General features: G+C 40.1%; 2 non-coding genes and 2 pseudogenes across 2 annotated transcripts; all 4 read left to right on the top strand.

Moving 5' to 3' along the window:
• Positions 1–9,870: 9,870 nt before the first annotated feature.
• LOC123414491 lies at positions 9,871–9,972 on the top strand (annotated as a pseudogene).
• Positions 9,973–10,229: 257 nt separating this feature from the next.
• On the top strand, positions 10,230–10,322 carry LOC123414417. The gene has a single exon (XR_006614387.1). It is a non-coding gene; the product is annotated as a small nucleolar RNA snR60/Z15/Z230/Z193/J17 (small nucleolar RNA).
• A 10,130-nt stretch (positions 10,323–20,452) lies between these two features.
• Positions 20,453–20,554, top strand: LOC123414496 (annotated as a pseudogene).
• A 257-nt stretch (positions 20,555–20,811) lies between these two features.
• LOC123414421 lies at positions 20,812–20,905 on the top strand. The gene has a single exon (XR_006614391.1). It is a non-coding gene; the product is annotated as a small nucleolar RNA snR60/Z15/Z230/Z193/J17 (small nucleolar RNA).
• Positions 20,906–22,556: the final 1,651 nt, after the last annotated feature.

Genomic DNA, 22,556 nt, shown 5'->3' with positions numbered 1-22,556 from the left:
ATATATTGAACGAGTCATATTTCCTTCTCTCGTAATATATTTGTTTTGAGTTGGGTTTGTTTCTAAATAATATAAAAACTCCAAATGGAACAATATCTAACTATTAACCAGACTTATAATTTGAGGAAGTCATGTCATCCTCTCTCATCTTAGAACTGGAAATATCCTGAATATCCTCCAACCCAAAATAAGATCCAAATGAATACTCAGGAAACTCCTTTTATTCCCTCTCCATAAAATATTCATTCAAACTCAAAAAAAGTTTCAATTCCTAGTCAAAATTAACTAACAACAAGCAACACAAGCAAGTTTATACCTATTTATAATTAACATTCCAAAATTATAATTTTCGGGGTGTTGCAATACACATTCGTACATTATTGGAATTTATTTGTTTGCCAACTACATAAAACACTCGGCAAAACCTTTGCCGAGAATTGTTCTCGGCCAAGCCCACCCGATGGTACACCTCTCAATAATTATTTTAATGGAAAAATGGGAATTTCATTAAACTTCACGCACAACAATGTCACTGGCTAAAAGCTTTACAATGCAATTGGGGACAGAAGCCTCCGAGAAGGAGTCATACGACTCACAATGAATGCCCAGCTTGGCAAGCTCATGTGCTACGGACTTACAAGTGCGTCGGCGCAAGGAAAAAGCATAGGAACCAAAGTCTAGAATGCATTGGATTCTAGATTCCTTCGCCAGCACACCAATAGTTGCCTTGTCTTACCCATTGCTCTTCAAAGCATGAACAAGTATTGAGGAATCAGACTCAAAGATAATTTGATTAGCCCCGATCCTGGTCACCCCATCAACTGCAGCAAGATGTGCCACAAATTCAGGTTCACAGACTTGACGGCACCAACAGCGATAAAATTCGCCAGCCTGATCATGGACCACATAGCCCCAGCCCCCTGCACCTGTATTATCATGAAAGGCTCTGTCAAAGTTAACCTTCATAGAATGCATTGGAGGTTTGCTACATCTGTGATTGTCCGGTGGCTTAAATTAGGAGGCTTGTTCAGATTTCGCAGGCCTAGGAACTCAATTAGCAACTTCTTCACACTGTGACAAACCACTTGAGGTTTTGGAGCCACCTTATCAGCATTGGCCTTGTTGTGAACATTCCACCACTCCCACATAAGGGTCATGGCGTGCACTTACGTATCTTCATCACAGCTCCACAATTCTTGAAGCGGAGAGTGGGCAGAGTTGCAGAGCATCAACTTTTTGCGGGTCACACCCAGAGTCAATATACATATGTTTTCAAAATTGAAATTATCTGGACGGATGAAAAAGATAACCCACGCCATGAGACCACGGCGGAGAAGAGAATGTAACAAAAAACATATGTTGCTTGTCCATTCTTGTTGTGTTGCACTGTGGGATCTGCGTAATTGGGAGAAGCTAGAGAAAAAAAAAGTTGCTCGCCCATACTTATAGCGTCGCAAGGTTGAATCTAGGTAAATGGAAGGAGTAAGAGTGAAAAAAAAATCATTAAACTATTAGAAGAAACTAGCGAAAAAATGAAATGAACAAACAGAAATAAAAATTGCCATAACAAATGTTGGAGAAGAGACAGAGAAAAAAAATCTACGATCATGTGAATTGGATGTATGCAATTGAGAGGAGCAACAAAAAAAATCAAAATCAACATAAATAAAATTTTCAAGAAGAGATAGAGAAACAAATCTCCGATCATCTGAATTAGATGTACGTAATTGAGAGGAGCAACAGAAAAAATCAAATCTACGATCATCTGAATTGGATGTATGCAGTTGAGAGGAGCAACTGAAAAAATTCAAAATCAACATAAATAAATTTGGAATAAGAGAAAGAGAGAAAAGAAAAATTCAAAAAGATCGACCACATACGTCTACGTGAATCTTGCAATCGTATAGCACCAGTCGAAGCCGGATAGTGATATGTCGATATTTTACCTCCACAGACCTGATGGACCAGTGCTAACTGATTCATGACCGCATTGTTGGTGATAACACGGTCAGTACTAGAGTATTTAAACGGCGAAGCTGCCACCCAATCTCGTCGTGTGATACTAAACAAGCTTAGGTGAACCGAGCGTTGGGCCACCCTCGTCCGTGGCCCATCAGCTTACCTGGGCGTCTAATCGACATCGAAAGAAAAAGAAAAGTGGTGAATTTTTTTGTTTTGAGCGGAAGTAAAGTACTCCCTTCGTTCCTAAATATAAGTCTTTTAATAGGTTCCTTTAAAGGGACTACATACGGATGCATATGAACATATTTTATAGTATAGATTCATTCATTTTGCTCCGTATGTAACCCTCTAGTGAAATCTCTAAAAAAAATTATATTTAGGAACAGAGGGAGTACGTACTAAGGGACTTTGGGTGAAAACGAACGTTGTCTGCGTGTTAGAGTTTCAACCACGCAGACAACCGAACCATACATAACTTGAGGCTGTTGTCTCAAGAAAAAAAAACTGGACACGTTCTCATGATCAATTTTCATTGACACTTGGCGGTGGACCAAGGAGAATGTATATCCTTGACCCTCTCTGACCAAGGAGAATGAATGTATGTCATCTCCTAAAACAGCCTCCTGTTTGATCGGTGGGTGTGGGCTGCCGTGTCAGCCACCTTCGTCGGTTTGCTTCTACACGTGGTGTCGTTTTATTTTGCCGTTGGGTCACGTGGATTTTCTTTCTTCTTCTGTTTGGGGTGAGGTGAATGGCGGCGTGGGTTCCTTCTGTGATAAAGTGTGGTGGCATCGGTGTTTGTGGTGGAGGTCTAACGCCAATGAAAGGAACGTCGAACTCGCTCAGACCATCGATCTCAACCTGCTGCATACGCCGAGCTTCTCCAAACCGTCGGGGACCCCGACATCCCCAACCTGCTCGTGCGACTAAGAAGTTGGTCGCTCTCGCGCCTTCAATAAACTTCTGTTTGGGCCTTTGTAAATGTTCCACAAAACATTTTTAAATCCCACAAAAATAACGAAATAACAATTGAAGAATTTTTAAAATAAAAATATATTGAAGGAGTCATATTTCCTTCTCTCATAATATATTTGTTTTGAGTTAGGTTTGTTTCTAAATAATATAAAAACCTCCACGACGATCGATTCTGGTCTGTGCGACGGGCCAGCGAAGATGGCAGCCTGGTTAAGATTCTTGGCCTCCTGGACTTCCTCCTTCCTCTCCTCTGATTTGGGGGTAACCCCGTCATCCGTTTTGTCTACACTTGATTCTTTCATGTTACAATCTTCATTATGGATGTCCGAGGTTTTGTCCGACAGCCCCCCGATGGATTGTCTGAGAGACTGTCCGAGGGGCTGTCGGAGGGAGCACATCCTCGTTGTTGGAAGATTGTAAAATCCTAACTACGGGCATATGCACCGACGATCTTCACCAAATCTACTTCCGATGCACTACGAGTTGGTAACGATATGACCAAACCTTGTATGCATCTTCATAGTGCTCCTAGGCTAGTGCGTAGGTTGGATTTTTGTTTTTTGTTTTCTGTTGCGTTCCCCAACATGGGACTCGGGACAACCTCATACTATGCACCAAGCTCCTTGTGTTGAGAGACATGTTGCCGCACGATTCTCTCGGTGGGTTTACCAATTGATAATCCTATGTTACTTGCACCACCGGACCACTGAGAAGAGGAAATTGCAAGAAAAAATATAGGTTGTTCATCCATACTCACTGCATCTAATGATGGAAAATTGAAATGATCTGTTTGGATGAAAAAACTAACTCAGACAAAAGTATAGGGGCTGAAAAAAAATACATTTTGTGTCGTCATTTTTTTCATCGCACCACTGGATCTGCGGGATTGGAAGAAGCAACAGAAAAGAAGATGTGGCAACGGAGTTGTTTTTCAGTATTAAAATTATTGGATGGATGGAAAAGAGAAGTGACACCACCAGACCACTGCGTAGAAGAGAAGGCATGGAAAATATACGTTAGTCGTCTATATTTGTTGTGTTGCACCAAGGGATATGCACAACTGGGAGAAGTTAGAGAAAGAAAAGCTCGCCATATTTGTAGTGTTGCACTGTTGGATCTACTCAATTGGAGGAGCAAGAGAGAAAAAACTATTAATTGATGACATCATTGGAGGAGCAATTGGAGGAGCAAGACTTATTTTCGAGGAGCAAGCCTTATTTTCGACTAGTGAATACATCAATCTTTGTGCTTATATATGTTGATGACATCATTGTTACAAGTTCCCCCAAAGAAGCTATTAATGTTCTATTGCTAGATTTGAACTCAGAATTTTCTCTCAAGGACTTAGGAGATTTACACTATTTTCTTGGTATTGAGGTAAAGAAAAATAGTGAAGGTGATCTTCATCTTTCCCAAGAAAAATATGCAACTGATCTACTGAGAAGAGTTGGGTTGCAAAGTTGTAAGCCCTCACCAACACTATTGTCCAGTTCAGATAAACTCTCTCTTGCAGAAGAACTCTTAAATCAAGAGGATGGTACCAAGTATAGATGCTTGGTTGGTGCACTCCAATATTGAACTCTCACTAGACCAGACATTTCCTTTGCAGTAAATAAAGTTTGTCAGTTCCTTCATGCACTCACTACTGTTCATTGGGCTGCTGCAAAACGCATATTGAGATATCATAGAAATACCTTGAGTGTTGGACCAACTTTTAGCAAGTCATCATCTACTCTAGTGAGTGCCTTCTATGATTCTGATTGAGCAGGCAGTCCAGATGACAGGAGGTCAACAGGTTGATTTGCAATTTTCTTTGGACCCAATCTTATTTCATGGTGTCCAAAGAAACATGTTGCAGTTTCTCGATCCAGCACTCAGGCTAAATATAAGAAAATGGAAAATGCAACAAGAGAAATTATTTGGGTTAAAGCAATGCTTAAGGAGCTTGGCCTTCATCACACTAAAACTCCACGTCTTTGTCGTGATAACCTTGGTGCAACCTACTTATGCGCAAATCCAGTTTTTCATGCTAGGACGAAGCACATTGAGATAGACTATCATTTTGTGCGGGGGAGGGTTGCTAATAAGGAACTGGACATTCAGTTTGTGCACTCTAGAGATCAAGTTGATGATGGCTTCACAAAAGCCTTGGGTACAAGATCATTTGAGGAATTTCTTCGTAATCTTAACTTGAGAAGTTTTGATTAAGGGAGGATGTTAAACACGATATATTATGTACCCAAGGCTTGTCTTATGCGGTACGTTAGACTAGAAATACTCTTGTAGGTTTAAACCTTCTTCTCCTTATCCCTTTATCTCTAGCTGAGATCATGTAACCGGTAACAACCGAACTCCTTCTACCCTCACGAGATCCTCTCGTTATGATCAACATAAGCAACGCGGGCTCCCCTGTTGGGAGTTGAGACGCTTCAACCATTGTTGACAGATTAGTACCTTGCTAAGGAATCTAGGCCCATTGCACTTTAGTTCCTCCCAATTTCTTTATTTGTGTGTTACCTCTTTGCCTATGATTAAGAAACATAAGTCTTCTGTTACCATGTGTTGTCTTTTTCATATATTTACTATTACCATACCATCCATGCCCTTGTAATGTACTCCCACCGTTCCTAAATATATGCCTTTTTCGAGATTTCAATGTAGACTGCATACATAACAAAATGAGTGAATCTACCATCTAAAATACGTCTACATACATCCGTATCTAGTCCTTACTGAAATCTCTAGAAAGACTTATATTTAGGAATGTATGGAGTAGGTGCACCAAATCCATGTAACAGGCAAGAGAGACATGCCTGTTATTTGCTAGGGATGAGGTGTTCAAGTGTCAATACTATCATCTCTCTCTTCCCGCAAACCCCTTAATATACGATACACTAATTTTCTTACCTGTTACTTGCTAGGGATGAGGTGTTCAAAGTGTCAATACTATCATCTCTCTCTCCCCGCAAAAAATACTATCACCTCTCTCTCTCATACTTGATGTAGTAGTGATACAGTAGCGTCTACATTGATCTTCAGATAAGACTCTGGAGGGCCGATCCATCCCCACGTCCGCTGTATAGAATGAGACTGCGAGGAAGATCCCCTAGTCTCTGTCAAAGAGAGGTCATTGATGTATGAGATTATGAATTCATTTATTGATTCGGGGCTTTGAAAGATGTCTTCGTAAATCGCCTTCCTTTTAGCCCTCCAAATTGCCCACAAAGTGACCACTAGTAGGGTATACTGTTTTTGTGTTAATTGATCATGCATAACAAAGATCCAGTTCTTGGCATTGGGTTCATTGTTCTGGTTGATTGTCTCAACCAACATTTCATCAGAGAGAGCCCAAATACACCCCGACATGGTGCATTACATTATTGCATGTCTCCAGGAATCATTTTGACCACAAAGGGCACAAAGTCTTTTCGTCGCCATATGGCGATGGTGTAGCACACCATTGATGGCATCAAATTCCTAGCCAACTTCCAGAGGAAAACCTTGATATTCGAAGGGACCTTAGTATGCCACAGAGATGTCCATGCTTTACCTTCTGGAGCCCCTTGAGCCCTAGTTGAACCAACATTTCCATTTGCACCATTCTCCCTGATATTAATCACCATTTTGTAAGCTGGCCTAACGGAGAAGCGGCCCGTTCTTTCGTGCGACCAAGCCCAGAAATCAGCAATTGGTATCGTGCACAATGGAATTGCTAGGATAGTTTGAGCGTCTACCGGTAAGAAAACCGAACGAATCAGGTCCTCCTTCCATGTTGCCGTCGTGGCTTCAATCAGGTATGAAACCCAGTTTGGAGGATCATTTACCAGCGCCACTATCGGCCTCATATTCCCTGTTCTGGGAAGCCAGTTTGATCGCCATATGCTTGTCCCTTGACCAGTCCCGATCCTATTGATAGCCCCCTGTTTAATAACCTCCCTTCCATCTAGGATTGCCCTCCAAATTTGTGAGGGATGGTTGCCCAATTCTGCATGTAGAAAGCTGATGTCTGGGAAATAAACTGACTTCAGAATTCGAGCAGTGAAGGATTCTGACAAATGAGTGAGTAAAAGCGTATTTAAGCAGGGAAGCTGCCACTTTGATTCCTAGGCCCATTGGTGAAGAAACCTAGGCCCATTGCACTTTAACTCCTCCCAATTTCTTTATTTGTGTTACCTCTTTGCCTATGATTAAGCAACATAAGTCTTATGTTACCATGTGTTGTCGTGTTTATATATTACTATTACCACACCATCCATGCCTTTGTAATGTACTCCCTCCGTTCCTAAATATAAGTATTTTTAGATATTTCAATGTACACTCCATACAAAGCAAAATGAGTGAATGTATCATCTAAAATACATCTACATACATCTGTATCTAGTTTTTATTGATATCTCTAAAAAGACTTATAATTAGGAACATAGGGAGTAGGTGTAGCAAATTCATGTAATAGGCAAGAGAGACATGCCTGTTATTTGCTAGGGATGAGGTGTTCAAGTATCAATTCTATCATCTCTCTCTTCCCGCAAACCCCTTAATTTATGGTACACTAATTTTCCTGCCTATTATTTGCTAGGGATGAGGTGTTCGAGTGTTAATATTATCATCTCTCTCTTCCCGCAAAAAAAATCTATCATCTCTCTCTCTCTCATACTTGATGTAGTAGTACTAACTACTAAGATAGCACATATTCTGAATAAAAAGTACATGTTATAACACATGAACAAAAAGTACAATCATTTCAAACCTAACTGAAAGAAAGATGCACATATTTTTTGAAGAAGCCTATAGGAATGGATGAGAAAATAACACATCACATTTGAATAGTATTGAATGTGTTGCATATGTTCACCTAAATCATTTCGTTATTATCCTCTACATTGTTAATTGCAGAACCAAAGACTAGCGATGGTGCAAATAAAAGAAAGGTTTAGTGACATGCATTTTCCTTGTACCGTGGTCCTAATATTACAAGGTGAAGTGTCTAGCCACCAACTTGAGTGAGAGAGAGAGAGAGAAGGGGAAACACGGTGTGAAATATAACCAAATTGCAATGGTTACGTGTTTGGAATTGCGGGTTGAGGATTCGAGGTGAGATTGCAAGTGGAAATGGATAGGACAAGAAAATTAGTTTTTTTAGGCTGGCAAAAGAAAGCGTGATACAATACTAAATGAAAGTCGACAATTTTATATAGGTGCATGTATATCTATATGTTACCTATACTGCTTCCGTTTCTAAATGTAAGCCATTTTACAGATATCAATATGCACTCCATACAGATCCATATAAAGATGTTTTAAAGTCTAGATTCCCTCATTTTTATATGTATGTGGTCTATATTAAAATCTCTAAAACGGACTATATTTAAAAACGGAGGGAGTAGACAAATTTAAGATACATTTTTTGGGATGGAAGGAGTAAGATGTTGAATTGCTCGAATATGCCCGTTGTAACGTAATGAAAAAAACACACAAATATAAGACAATTTTTTTTATGCGAGGAGTATGATGTTGAATCACTTGAATATGTCTGTTGCAATGCAACGGAAAAGAAAACAAAAAATTGAAGACAAAAATTTGAGGAATAAATTAGAACGCAATGAAAAAGAAAATATAAAAGATCGACCACATACGTCTACGCGGATCTGGCAATGGTATAGCCTGGGAGTAACGCACTAGCAGCCATACTTCATCGCGATCGTATAGCCTGGGAGTAACCCACTAGCAGCCATACGTCGACTGACCTTTTACCTCCACAAACCCGACGAATCAGGGCGCTAACTGATTCATGAGTGCATCCTTGCTGACAGATGAATGACTACAAGCGTATTTAAGTAGGGAAGCTGCCACCCAATAATCATTAAAAAAATTGAAGAAGCGAACAGGAAAAAAAATGAAAATTAACTAAAAGAAATAAAAATTTCCATAACAAAATTTGGAGAAGAGAGAGAGAAAAAAAACTACTATCATCAAAATTGGATGTACGGAATTGAGAGGAGCAACAGAAATAAATAAAAATCAGCATTAATAAAATCTGAGATAAGAGAAAGAAAGAAAAGAGAAATTCAAAATCATCTGAGGTAATTAAAAAGATCGAATTTGGCTGTAAGAGGAGCAACAGAAAAAAAAAATCAAAATCAACATTAGTAAAATTTAAGATAAGAGAAAGATAGAGAAGAAAATTTTGAAATTATCAAAAAAACTTAAAAAGATCTACGGATCTTGCGATCGTATAGCACCGGTCGAAGCCGGATAGCAATACGTCGATCTTTTACCTCCGCAGACCCGATGGACCAGCGCTAACTGATTCGTGACCGCATCGTCGGTGATCACAGGGTGAGTACAAGAGTATTTAAACAGGAAAGCTGCCACCCAAGCTGGCGGTGTGGTACTAAACAAGGTTCGAGCGGCATGCTAAACGCGCGCTGGGCCACCCTCGTCCGCGGCCCATTAGCTAAACGGGTGATTTTCTCATTGACAACGGGCCACCTAAATTGATTTCGTCCTTCCAGGCTTGAGGTCTAATGCTGCTAATTCCTTTCTTGGGTGTCTGAGGCATGTTGATTTTACTCATTTGAATCCTTCTTTGTCTCTGCTTTATCGTTATGGTGTGAGGATATTTCTGTGATATACTTGCTTTGCGAGCATATTTAATCCGGACCTAATTTCTGATCCTTGGAATTTTTTAAACTGAACTATTCCCAAAATGATTGAGAAAATTGGACACCATTTGGTTTGTAAGATAACTATTTGAAATAATTCACTTTTGGAGTTCATAACCATCAGATTTGGAACTAACTCATTACATGTACAAATTTCTGATGAAAGGCTTCTTACACCACAAATGAAATATTTTAACCCTCATGGGTGTTAAGATGAATGTGGTTCGTCCATTATTATCTTGATTCAAGAGGACCATTTGATTTTTTGATAGGACAGTGAAGATTGATATTTGGCCAGGTTCGTAGTAACTCGCATTTGTTTACCTTGCCGACCATACTGCTAGTGCTATATCATCACCTATATTCCGAGTCCTCTAAACTAATTTGTTTGATGTTTGGTGGCTGATGTCTCATTTGTTTTGTGTGTAAGATCAATATGGTCGGCGATCCATATTTTTACGTTATAAAATTGTTGCTTCTTACCTACGAGTTGTGAACTTTATTGCCAACAGTGTTTGATCAATCTTATGAGAAGCTTATGCAACGTCTGGGGATGAATAAGAACATGAAAAAAAATGATGTCTTCTAAAAGGAAACATTTTTTTATTTGCTATTTGAATTTTGTTCTTGTAATGCCAATGATGATTACAAGTGCATAGTTCAGATGATCAAACCATGATTACTTGAACAAATAGTCTTTTGCTCCTATAGCTGACGGCAATTACAACAACTTTTGATCCAACTATTCGTATGTAGTCTCATGTTCATTTTTGTTCGACCATTACACTTATGATTCTAATATTCCAAGTCACATTCTTATTCCTGGGATGGCCTACGTCCGCTCTGTGGGACGGAGGAAGATTCGAATCACATATTTTTCTCTTGCGTATCCATGAAATTCCTCTAGAGTTGTTTTCGCAAAGTGGTCGGCAGATATTGGTCTGACAACAATTTCCCTGACCTCTTCGCTGAACTCCAGGCTTTGCCTCCGAATCTCCGCCCCACTAGGTGACTGACTATTGGGGTGCTTGTCTGTATACTATGGACGGTTCGGAATAAGCTTGTGATTCAACGTTGACCTCCGTGACATGCTACTACGCGGTCTTTTAAATATGTGGCTTTATGCAGCTTTGGCGGCCGCTTAGCCGTCCGCGAGACCATGACGCCGTCAACAACATCATTGCCCATCTTCGGGCGTTGGCTCCCCGCTTGGCGCCGCCGCCCCCTCCTCCACCACCTATGTATAAAGTTTATGCAGCTTGTTCGGCGCCGCTATATTTTTCTGTTTCTTTGGGCTTGTTAAGCTGTGCCCTCAGCAGAACCTGCGTACCTTGTGTTTGTGCTACTTGCGTGCGCTGTGCGTGTGTGTGTATGTGTGTTTGTCTTGTGGTTATTGTTGGACATTATGCTTTGGTGGTTTGTTTTATTTATAAAGCGAGGCGAAAGCCTTTTTCGGTAAACAACAATGTATAAGTATTAACACTGCCACTACATCCTATCTTACTCACACTCTTATGTCTCTTCTATTAAAGGACAATCTGTCGCCGTCGTGATGGTTAGACCTTCTTCTATCAATCGACCTCTCCCCACCCTCCCGTACGCATGATTGGAAGAAAAATCGGAAAAACCACCCACCGCTCCTCTCATCCATGCTCGAAGAAACTGCCTAAAGAATAAAAAAAATTGACCCACGACCCACGAACACACGTCCCATCCTCTGTCTCCCCCACCCTGTCACTGCCGAACCAATCTCTATCCCTTCCCTCGGTAATTATCCGCTTCTGCTCCCCTCATCGTCCTCTCGTGTTCGTCGTGGCTGCGGTCTTGTCCACAAAATACGTCGCGTCGTCGTGGATGCGGTCCTAGACGTGGACATCGTTGCTGGCCTCGCACTCCATCTCCGTCCATGTCGCGTCGTCGTCGTGTTGACCACCGTCGCGCGGCCTCTGTATGCTGTCCACCCCACTCTTAAGGTCCATGGGTAAAGTGTAAGGGTCTCCAATATGGCACCGCTCTCCTCTAGTGCCGCAAAGCTCAAGTTCTCTGGCGACGTCATCCACAGCCCTCCATACGGATCTCTCATCCAGCGATACTGTAGGTCACGGTTCTCCTTTTTTTTCTTCTGCTTGTCATGGGATTGTGCTGAAGGCTTCACTTTTCTGTTCGTCATGGGAATGTGTTTGAAGGATCTTGATTACGGCTATCTTTTCTGAAGTTTTGCGATACTTCTTATTGCAAGGAAGACGAATTCCTTAAGAAACTAGAAGATGTACAGTTATTGTTTATGCATGCTAATTGTTGTTCAATTTCAGATAAGGGTTGAGCCATCACCAGCGGGTTTGGATTGTATGGCTATATATACATCGTCTTTTCATGCCTACCAATATTTTTATGATATTTAAAAGAATAGTTCATTGTTAAAATATCTTTTACTGAACTTAACAACTTAACTCATTTCCATACATTAACTGTTGCAGAATTATTGCGCTAGAGATTATGTTGCCATGGAGATTGGCGAAATCTTATCACTGTACTTGTTACTAGCATGTACCATATTGCAGTTTAGAAATATAACTAAGGTATTCCATGAAATTTTTTCTAGCTTTAATTTTCTACTATATTGTTCTGGGTCACATAATGCATACCATGAGCACTCAGACCAAGTTATTTTGGGCCATCTTCACCTATTTGCCATACTGACCATGCATGTGTGGCACAGTGCATCCTCCATACACACAGTTTCAATCTGATTTTGCTATTAAATCCGCTTGATCATTGATGACATTTATATATCCTTGATTTTACTTAAGTGAAATCATTTTTTGAATTTCCGAACACTTTTTGATAATGAAAATAACATTTAAAAAGTAAATGCACAACTTAAAAAAATCTGTGAACAACTTAAAAAAATGATAACATGTTTTGGAAAGACGAACAATCTTTGAAAATTTGGAACGAATTACGTAATAAGGAGAACAGAAATTAACATTCCAAACAATTTTTGAAAACACTTGGAACACTGTTTGAATTTTTAAACAAATTTGAAAAAAGAGAACAAGACCTAACATTCCGAACAAATTTTAAGACAAAGATTAAACATAATGAACAATTTTTGAAAAGTCGAATATAATTTGTTTTAGTTATTGAATAAATTATGAAAATCTAATCCTTTTTAAATTTTGAATCTTTTTCGTAATTTCCAAACATATTTTGAAAAATTGAACATCAACAGAATATTTGATTTTTCATAAATGCAATAATTTTGGCAATTTCTAAACAAAAGGAAAAATAAATAAATAAAAAGAAACAGAAAAAACAAAAACGAAAAAAAACAATAGAAAAAGGAAAACAAGCGGTTTATGGAACGTAATTCCGAATGTCGCTGAACGCTATGTGTAGATCTCGAAGTGGGCCGCACGCATACTTTGTTGCACCGAGCGGGAGGTCCTATTTGACGCAAATCCAACGCGTGCAGTGATCCCATGTTGTAGAGTTTGCAGGATTTTTATCCTAAGGACCAATGCTTTATTTTTCATATTATTATCAACTTTTAAATCCATACTGCAGCACAACAATTTTCTGAAAGTAGATTATTTTGCAGAAAAGAACAAACAATTTTTCGAATGCAAAAATTTCTTAAAAAGTTTCTAAGATTCGCGAATATTATCTGAGACCACGAGCAGTTTTCAATTTTTGAACAAAAATTGGAAACATTCAACTTTTGTAAATTCCGACCAAAAATTGAAAACATGAATTTCATTAAATATGCAAACAAAATTCGTATTCATATGCTATTTTTGGAAATGCAAACAAAATTTTAGGCATGTGAACATCTTTTGAAACTGCAAACAAAAGTTGGAACCGGGAGTATTTGTTGAAGCATGAACAATTTTCTAAAAAATTGTTAACACTATTTTCAAACCAGACTACATTTTAAAATTTATGAACATATTTTTGAAATCATGGACATATTTTGTGAGTGAGAACATTTCTGGAAAAAACTTCTTCTTGATTTAAAAAATTTCTTATTTTTTGAAACACGAAGATTTTTTGAAAATTTGTTCATTTTTCCATTCTATATACCTGTCTTCAATTTGTTTTCACATTTCAAAGAAGTTTAGAATTTCAAATTTTGTTCCTATCTTTTGAAAGAATTTCAAATTCCAAAAAATTGTATTTTGCAATTTTGATCGCATTTCAAAACAAAAACAGTAGTTTAAGAAAATGTTAACAGAAATATGTTTTGCAACTTGTGACAAATTTTGTAAAAATTGGAACATTTTTTGAAAGCCCAAGAACAAAAGTTGAAAACACGAACATATTTTGATATTTCCAATCAGAATTTATAGACTCGAATATTTTCAAAATTTGTGAACAAATGTTCTAAAATGCGAACGTATTTTTCAAATCAAATAAAATATAAATAGAACCAAAAAAATCCAGTACGGAAACCTTGTAGATGTTTCCCAAAACCATAAAACAAACAACTGGGAACCTCTAGAAGATTTTGAAAACCGGACACGCTAAAAACGTTTAGATGGGCCAGCTCAGTCTGAACTATCGCTCGCTCGCCTTTGCCATCAGTCGACTGTTTGATACAGAGCGTTAAAATCTGATAAACTATATTCATTACAAACAGCAAGCTAAAACAGATTAAAAAGGATAATAAATCTGCTCAATCCATATTCTGCTGCTAAACTGAACAGGAGCTGCACTTCAAAGAGCTAACGTTCACTACAAAATAATAGCCATATATTTGTCAGTTTTTAGGGTATTCATCCACTCACTGACCTGTATGTGGATTTTGCGACCTGGAAAACATTATTGGTTATTTTATAGTAAGATTATATAGTTGTTTTCGAAATAGGCTTTCGTCCCGCTATATAAATATAGCAACCATCTGATACATCAAAGAACCCAATGCTCGCAGGCAACACAAGAATGCTCAAAAAGAATAAAAGAAAAATTAAAAGAAAAGGATGACAACAGAGTCGGCTCGACGAAAACAAGGTTGATCCCAAACCGTTGCGTCCTCCGAAGACATCCACCACGCTGCTAGCACTTGAGACCATCGCATGACAAGCAACACCTTCAGGAAGGAATGCGACGGTGACGACGCCGCTGCCTGAATTGATCCTAGGGTTTGCCCCGTACGCAGAGGGGCGTGGGTGAGTGGGATACCCGACGCCCTTCAGGAAGGAACGACGGCGCCCACGGGTGTCGCTGCGCCGATGCCAGGCACGTTGATAAGGATTTCTCCCGTTCACCACAAAGCCCCACCCCGACCGATATGTCACGCTCCACCAAACGAGCCACCCACCAACATGCGCTACCACGATCTAGGAGAAACCACCGTCATATCACCATGGAGAGCGAAGCGGGACCAAGAGGGAACAGCCGGGAACGAGGAGCGATAGTCAGCAGCCACGCATGGGAGGGGACAACCTCCACCGCCCTCGACGGTCACTCACCGGACGCAGTAGGGGGGCGCTCCAGCCCTTAACAGCTCGTGAAGCTTCCATTGCCGCGTTGCAGTGAAGCTCCAGCCCTTAACAGCCCTTAACGAGGAGCCGAGCTAGGACCGCCCAGACCCAGATCAGGCCCCAAAGGGCCTAGATCTGGGCAAAGAGAACGCTGCGGCCAACTGTCGTGCCAGCCTGGCGCCAAGTGGCCGCGCCACCACCTCTTCACCATCCGGAGCTGCGCCCGCCTGAGGAGGAGCCGCCGCCGGGACCACCGCTGCCCAAGGAGCACCGCCGCGCACCCGCAATGGGACGACCACCTGCAGCCGTCGAGCCCGAAGCCGGACCATAGCAGCCGCCCACGCCGCCCGCAGCCCGCGCCGCCAGGAGCTAGATCCGGCCACTGGCCGGCCACGATCCGCGCCACGCGCGCCCCACCATGGCAGCCACCACGCCACCACAAAAGCTCCCGGATCCGGCGGGCCGCCGCCATTCGAAGCGCTCGGATGTGCGCCGCCGAGCCCTGCCATAGCCCAGCGCCTTCGGCGGCCAGCTATTCCGCAGGGGTCCGCGAGGAGGGGAAGGAGCTATAGTTGTTCTCCCTCCGTTTTGCTTATTTGTTCACTTGCTTACATTAAATACATAATTAAATAGTCGGGAGTGGTAATTTCAAGGAAAGAAACAAGAATCACTATGGGTTCTCTACAATCACATGTACTGGCATTTCACAGGGACATTGTTGGTGTTTTGTTCGCATCAGTGGAGATTTGTCTTTCAGATACCATGAGAATCCGTGTCTAACATGTTTAGTCACATTGAGCTCTTCAAACTTTTCTGAAGCTACGTTTCAAGCATCATATTGAGCTCGCCAATATCCCCGGTGCCCCCGGACGCCCCCAGCATGTTGGGTTCTACTTGGGACCGTCGGGGTCAATTTTGGCCCTAACCGGCAAAAAAAGGGCTCCTCAGACGCGATTGGGATTTTTTCGCACCGGCAACAAAAAATGGCCTTGCAGGGGGGGGGATTTTGGTGGCGCGGCTCGAGATGCTCTCACGAGTACACCTTTCAAAGATCACTCCCACCTTCTCACGTTGCGACAAGTGGCGCACTACATGCGTGTCACTCGTTGCAACCTGAGATTTTTTCCTTTTTTTGTAAATTCGTATTTTCAAAACGTTTTATCTCCTAAACCGTGCATCCCAATCTCGAACCGTTTTCACCGTTATGTTTCTCACAACGAGATCTTCAAAACTAGATGCTATGTTGATAGATTTTAATAAACTTTTTTTCACAAAAAAAGGACCAAATACGAGAGAAAAAATTATATGAATGAAAAAACTAACCCGTAGTTGGGAGGAGCAAGAAAAAAAATAAGAAATGATATTGTCATAAAAAATTAATGGAAAGTAAGAAAAGAAAGATAAAAATTGATATCACGTAGAAAAATAGAAATTTTGAAATCATCATAATAAAATTGGACAAATTCATATGAATGATGAGGGACCATAAAAAGATCGACAAATTCATATGAATGAAGAAAAGTGGAACCATAAAAAGATCGACCTAAGTCTAGGCGGAACGGGCAATGGTATAGCCTCGGAGTAATCGACTAGCAGCCATACTTCACCACGATCGTATAGCCTTGGAGTAACCGACTAGCAGCCATAAGTCAACCTTTTACCTCCGTAAACCCGATGAATCAGGGCGCTAACTGATTCATGAGTGCATCCTTGGTGACAAATGGGTGAGTAAGAGCGTATTCAAATCATGAAGTTGGCACCCAGGTTACCTATTATCCTTTCGTTTCTAAATATAAGCCCTTTTACAGATATCAATATGGACTGCATACAGATCTATATAAAGGTGTTTTAAAGTCTAGATTCATTCATTTTGTTGTGTATGTGGTCTATATTAAAATCTCTAAAACGGACTATATTTCTAAACGGAGGGAGTAGACAAATTTAAAATGATTTTTTGGAACGAAAGGAGTATGATCTTGAATTACTCGAATATGCCCGTTGCAATGCAATGAAGAAAACACAAATTTAAGACAAAATTTTTGTGACGGAAGGAGTATGATATTAAATCACTTGAATATGCTCGTTGCAACGCAACAGAAAAGAAAACACAGATTTAAGACAAAAATTCGAGGACGTAATTGAAACACAATGAAAAATAAAATACAAAAAGATCGACCGAATACGTCTACCGGTGCCTGATCTCGCTCCGCCGCTCGGGGCCATCTGCGGGAACCTGTGGCACAGGCACCCGGCTCTCGCTGAGGTTCCACCGCTCCGGAAGCACTACGTTTCGCCATGGCACTGGCTCGTTGTGCTTCCAGAGGTGGCGCGCGAAGCCTATAGGAATGGATGAGAAAATAACACATCACATTTGAATAGTATTGAATGTCTTGCATCTATTCACCTAAATCATTTTGTTATTATGCTCTACATTGTTAATTGCAGAACCAAAGACTAGCGATGGTGCAAACAAAAGAGAGGTTTGGTGACATGCATTTTCCTTGTACCGTGGTCCTAATATTACAAGGTGAAGTGTCTAGCCACCCACGTGAGTGAGTGAGAGAGAGAGAGAAGGGGAAACACGGTGTGAAATATAACCAAATTGCAATGGTTACATGTTTAGAAGTGCGGGTTGAGGACTCGAGGTGAGATTGCAAGTGGAAATGGATAGAACAAGAAAATTAGTTTTTTTAGGCTGGCAAGAGAATGCGTGATACAATACTAAATGAAAGTCGACAATTTTATATAGGTGCATGTATATCTATATGTTACCTATACTACTTCCGTTTCTAAAGGTAAGCCATTTTACAGATATCAATATGCACTCCATACGGATCCATATAAGGATATTTTAAACTCTAGATTTCCTCATTTTGCTATGTATGTGGTCTATATTAAAATCTGTAAAATGGACTATATTTAAAAATGGAGGGAGTAGATAAATTTAAGATACATTTTTTGGGATGGAAGGAGTAAGATGTTGAATTACTCGAATATGCCCGTTGCAACGTAATGAAAAAAACACACAAATTTAAGACAAAAAATTTGTGACGTGGGGAGTATGATGTTGAATCACTTGAATATGTCTGTTGCAACGCAACGAAAAAGAAAACAAAAAATTGAAGACAAAAATTTGAGGAATAAATTAGAACGCAATGAAAAAGAAAATATAAAAGATCGACCGCATACGTCTACGGGGATCTGGCAATGGGATAGGCTGGAAGTAACCCACTAGCGGTCATACTTCATCGCGATCGTATAGCCTGGGAGTAACTCACTAGCAGCCATACGTCGACTGACCTTTTACCTTCACAAACCTGATGAATCAGGGCGCTAACTGATTCATGAGTGCATCCTTGGTGACAGATGAATGACTACAAACGTATTTAAGCAGGGAAGCTGCCACCCAATAATCATTAAAAAAAATAGAAGAAGCGAACAGGAAAAAAAATGAAAATTAACTAAAAGAAATAAAAATTGCCATAATAAAATTTGGAGAAGAGAGAGAGAAAAAAAACTACTATCATCAAAATTGGATGTACGCAATTGAGAGGAGCAACAGAAATAAATAAAAATCAGCATTAATAAAATCTGAGATAAGAGAAAGAAAGAAAAGAGAAATTCAAAATCATCTAAGGTAATTAAAAAGATCGAATTTGGCTGTAAGAGGAGCAACAGAAAAAAAAATCAAAATCAACATTAGTAAAATTTAAGATAAGAGAAAGATAGAGAAGAAAATTTTGAAATTATCAAACCTGATGAATCAGGGCGCTAACTGATTCATGAGTGCATCCTTGATGACAGATGAATGACTACAAACGTATTTAAGCAGGGAAGCTGCCACCCAATAATCTTTAAAAAAAATAGAAGAAGCGAACAGGAAAAAAAATGAAAATTAACTAAAAGAAATAAAAATTGCCATAACAAAATTTGGAGAAGAGAGAGAGAAAAAAATACTATCATCAAAATTGGATGTACGCAATTGAGAGGAGCAACAGAAACAAATAAAAATCAGCATTAATAAAATCTGAGATAAGAGAAAGAAAGAAAAGAGAAATTCAAAATCATCTAAGGTAATTAAAAAGATCGAATTTGGCTGTAAGAGGAGCAACAGAAAAAAAAATCAAAATCAACATTAGTAAAATTTAAAATAAGAGAAAGATAGAGAAGAAAATTTTGAAATTATCAAAAGAACTTAAAAAGATCAACCACATACGTCATGCAGATCTTGCGATCGTATAGCACCGGTCGAAGCCGGATAGCGATACGTCGATCTTTTACCTCCGCAGACCCGATGGACCAGCGCTAACTGATTCGTGACCGCATCGTCAGTGATCACAGGGTGAGTACAAGAGTATTTAAACAGGAAAGCTGCCACCCAAGCTGGCGGTGTGGTACTAAACAAGGTTCGAGCGGCGTGCTAAACGCGCGCTGGGCCACCCTCGTCCGCGGCCCATTAGCTAAACGGGTGATTTTCTCATTGACAACGAGCTCGTCCTGATCCCCTTCCCACGCAGGCACAACGCCTCGCCGAAGCGGAAGAGATCGATCCCCGCCTCCTCCGCCTCCTCTCCGGCAGGTGCCCGCCGCATCTTCCGCCTCGTCTCCGGTGCGCCTTCTCTCCGGCAGGTGCTCTCCACGTCTCCACGCCCTCCATTCTCGGCACCTCTTCTGCTCCTCCACCCTCTTCGCCTTCTCTCCGGCCAAGCGGGTGCTCTTTCTGGAGGTGGTTGACTCCCCGCCGAGGGAGGGCAAGAGCTTCTCCTGCCAGCCAGTGTACAAGGAAATGGAGGTTCTCAAGTCTGCGAGGCGTGTATCCATCGATTGCACCGACATGTTTGTCCTGGACAGCGAGAGGAGCAAGAGGAAGCAGACAGCTGCACAGTTTTGAGCCAACTCTGTCACCGCACAAAATACTTAGATAAACACATCTGATACGAACCTGTGGCTGTAATTTGCGATTACAAATTCCTTTGCATGCTTAACCATAGTGTAGGAGTTGTTGTTGGTGATGATAGAAAACTTAGGCTTGTTTCTCAAAACGTCTGCGGTTGCCGCCTAAATTGATTTCGTCCTTCCACGCTTGAGGTCTAATGCTGCTAATTCCTTTCTTGGGTGTCTGAGGCATGCTGATTTTACTCATTTGATCCTTCTTTGTCTCTGCTTTATCGTTATGGTGTGAGGATATTTCTGTGATATACTTGCTTTGTGAGCATATTTAATCCGGACCTAATTTCTGATCCTTGGAATTTTTTAAACTGAACTATTCCCAAAATGATTGAGAAAATTGGACGCCATTTGGTTTGTAAGATAACTATTTGAAATAATTGGACACCATTTGAGAAAATTGGACCATTTGATTTTTTGAGAGGACAGTAAAGATTGATATTTGGCCAGGTTCGTAGTAACTGGCATTTGTTTGCCTTGCCGACCATACTGCTAGTGCTATATGATCACCTATATTCCGAGTCCTCTAAATTAATTTGTTTGATGTTTGGTGGCTGATGACTCATTTGTTTTCCGTGTAAAACCAATATGGTCGGCAATCCATATTTTTACGTTATAAAATTGTTGCTTCTTACCTATGAGTTGTGAACTTTATTGCCAACAGTGTTTGATCAATCTTATGAGAAGCTCATGCAACGTCTGGGGATGAATAAGGAAAGGAAAAAAAATGTTGTCTTCTAAAAGGAAACATTTTTTTATTTGCTATTTTAATTTTGTTCTTGTAATGCCAGATGATGATTACAAGTGCATAGTTCAGATGATCAAACCATGACTACTTGAACAAATAGTCTTTCGGTCCTATAGCTGACGGCAATTACAACAACTTTTGATCCAACTATTCGTATGTAGTCTCATGTTCATTTTTGTTCGACCATTACACTTATGATTCTAATATTCCTAGTCACATTCTTATTCCTGGGGATGGCCTATGTCCGCTCCGTGGGACGGAGGAAGACTCGAATCACATCTTTTTCTCTTGCGTATCCATGAAATTCCTCTAGAGTTGTTTTCGCAAAGTGGTCGGCGGATATTGGTCTGACAACAATTTCCCTGACCTCTTCGCCGAACTCTAGGCTTTGCCTCGGAATCTCGCCCCACTCGGTGACTGACTATTGGGGTGCTTGTCTGTATACTATGGACGATTCGGAATAAGCTTGTGATTCAACGTTTACCTCTGCGACATGCTACTGATGCGGTCTTCTAAATGTGTGGCTTTATGCAGCTTTGGCGACCGCTTAGCCGTCCGCGAGACCATGACGTCGTCAACAACATCATTGCCCATCTTCGGGCGTTGGCTCTCCGCTTGGCGCCGCCGCCTCCTCCTCCACTACCTATCTATAAAGTTTATGCAGCTTGTTCGGCGCCGCTATATTTTTCTGTTTCTTTGGGCTTGTTAAGCTGTGCCCTCAGCAGAACCTTTGTACCTTGTGTTTGTGCTACTTGCGTGCGCCGTGCGTGTGTGTGTATGTGTGTTTGTCTTGTGGTTATTGTTGGACATTATGCTTTGGTGGTTTGTTTCTTTACCTTACTAATAAAGCAAATAGTGCTTCTTCCGTACGTCATCCAAATTGCCCTTAAAATTGACTAAAATTACCCACCGATGCCACCTATAAGTCATAAAAAACGTTTCAAACAGGAAAATATCCGGACTGGGCCGGCCCATGTATGCACCTCCTATATTACGGTCTGGGCGTTGGAAAAAGATGCAACACACCTATTTGGGCAGGCCCATGCGTGGGCGCCTGTTTTTTTAGTTTAGTTTTTTTATTTTTCTTTTCAGTTCCATTTTGTTTTTCTACTTTAAATAATTTAGAACTTCAAACAACTTTTCTCAATTTTAAGAAACTGAGAATTTCGAAATAAAATATCCAAAAAAACATATTTTTTGAGAATTCAAAAACTACTCAGGAGTTTTTGAAAAATGTTTGCATATAAAAAAATGTTTAAACTTTGAGAAAATGTCCATAAAATAAAAAAAGTCAACGATTTTAAACAAAAGTCCATGTAAAAATCTTAAAAACAATTCGTGCCTCTGTTTTTAGTCTCGTTTTTCATTTTCATTTTTCTGTTCCATTTTTTAGTTTAAATAATTCAGAACTTTGAAAACCTTTTGCAATTTATAAAACTGGGAATTTTGAAATAAAAGTTTGAAGAAAAAATAAAATGTTTGTGAATTCAAAAAATGCTCAAGATTTTTGTAAAAATATTCGCATATTCACAAAAATGTTCATAATTTTGAGAACAATGTTGGTGAAGACAATAAAAGTCCAGGATATTGAAAAAAAGTTTGTGTGTTATTTTTTGAGTGCAATTGAAAAAAATGTTTGCTAATTCAAAAATGTTCATGCATTTCCAGAATTGTCCTAAAATTTTAAAGACATAATATGATCAGCACCATTGGAGATTATAATTGTTTTTCTCCCGTTGCAACACACGGGTCCTTTTGGTAGTATTTATAAAGCAAGGC

The sequence above is a fragment of the Hordeum vulgare genome, chromosome 7H (assembly GCF_904849725.1).
Source record: "Hordeum vulgare subsp. vulgare chromosome 7H, MorexV3_pseudomolecules_assembly, whole genome shotgun sequence".
NCBI classification, from domain to species: domain Eukaryota; kingdom Viridiplantae; phylum Streptophyta; class Magnoliopsida; order Poales; family Poaceae; genus Hordeum; species Hordeum vulgare.
Note: the sequence above shows the minus strand (reverse complement) of the source record. Positions and strands in the feature narration are given on the sequence as shown.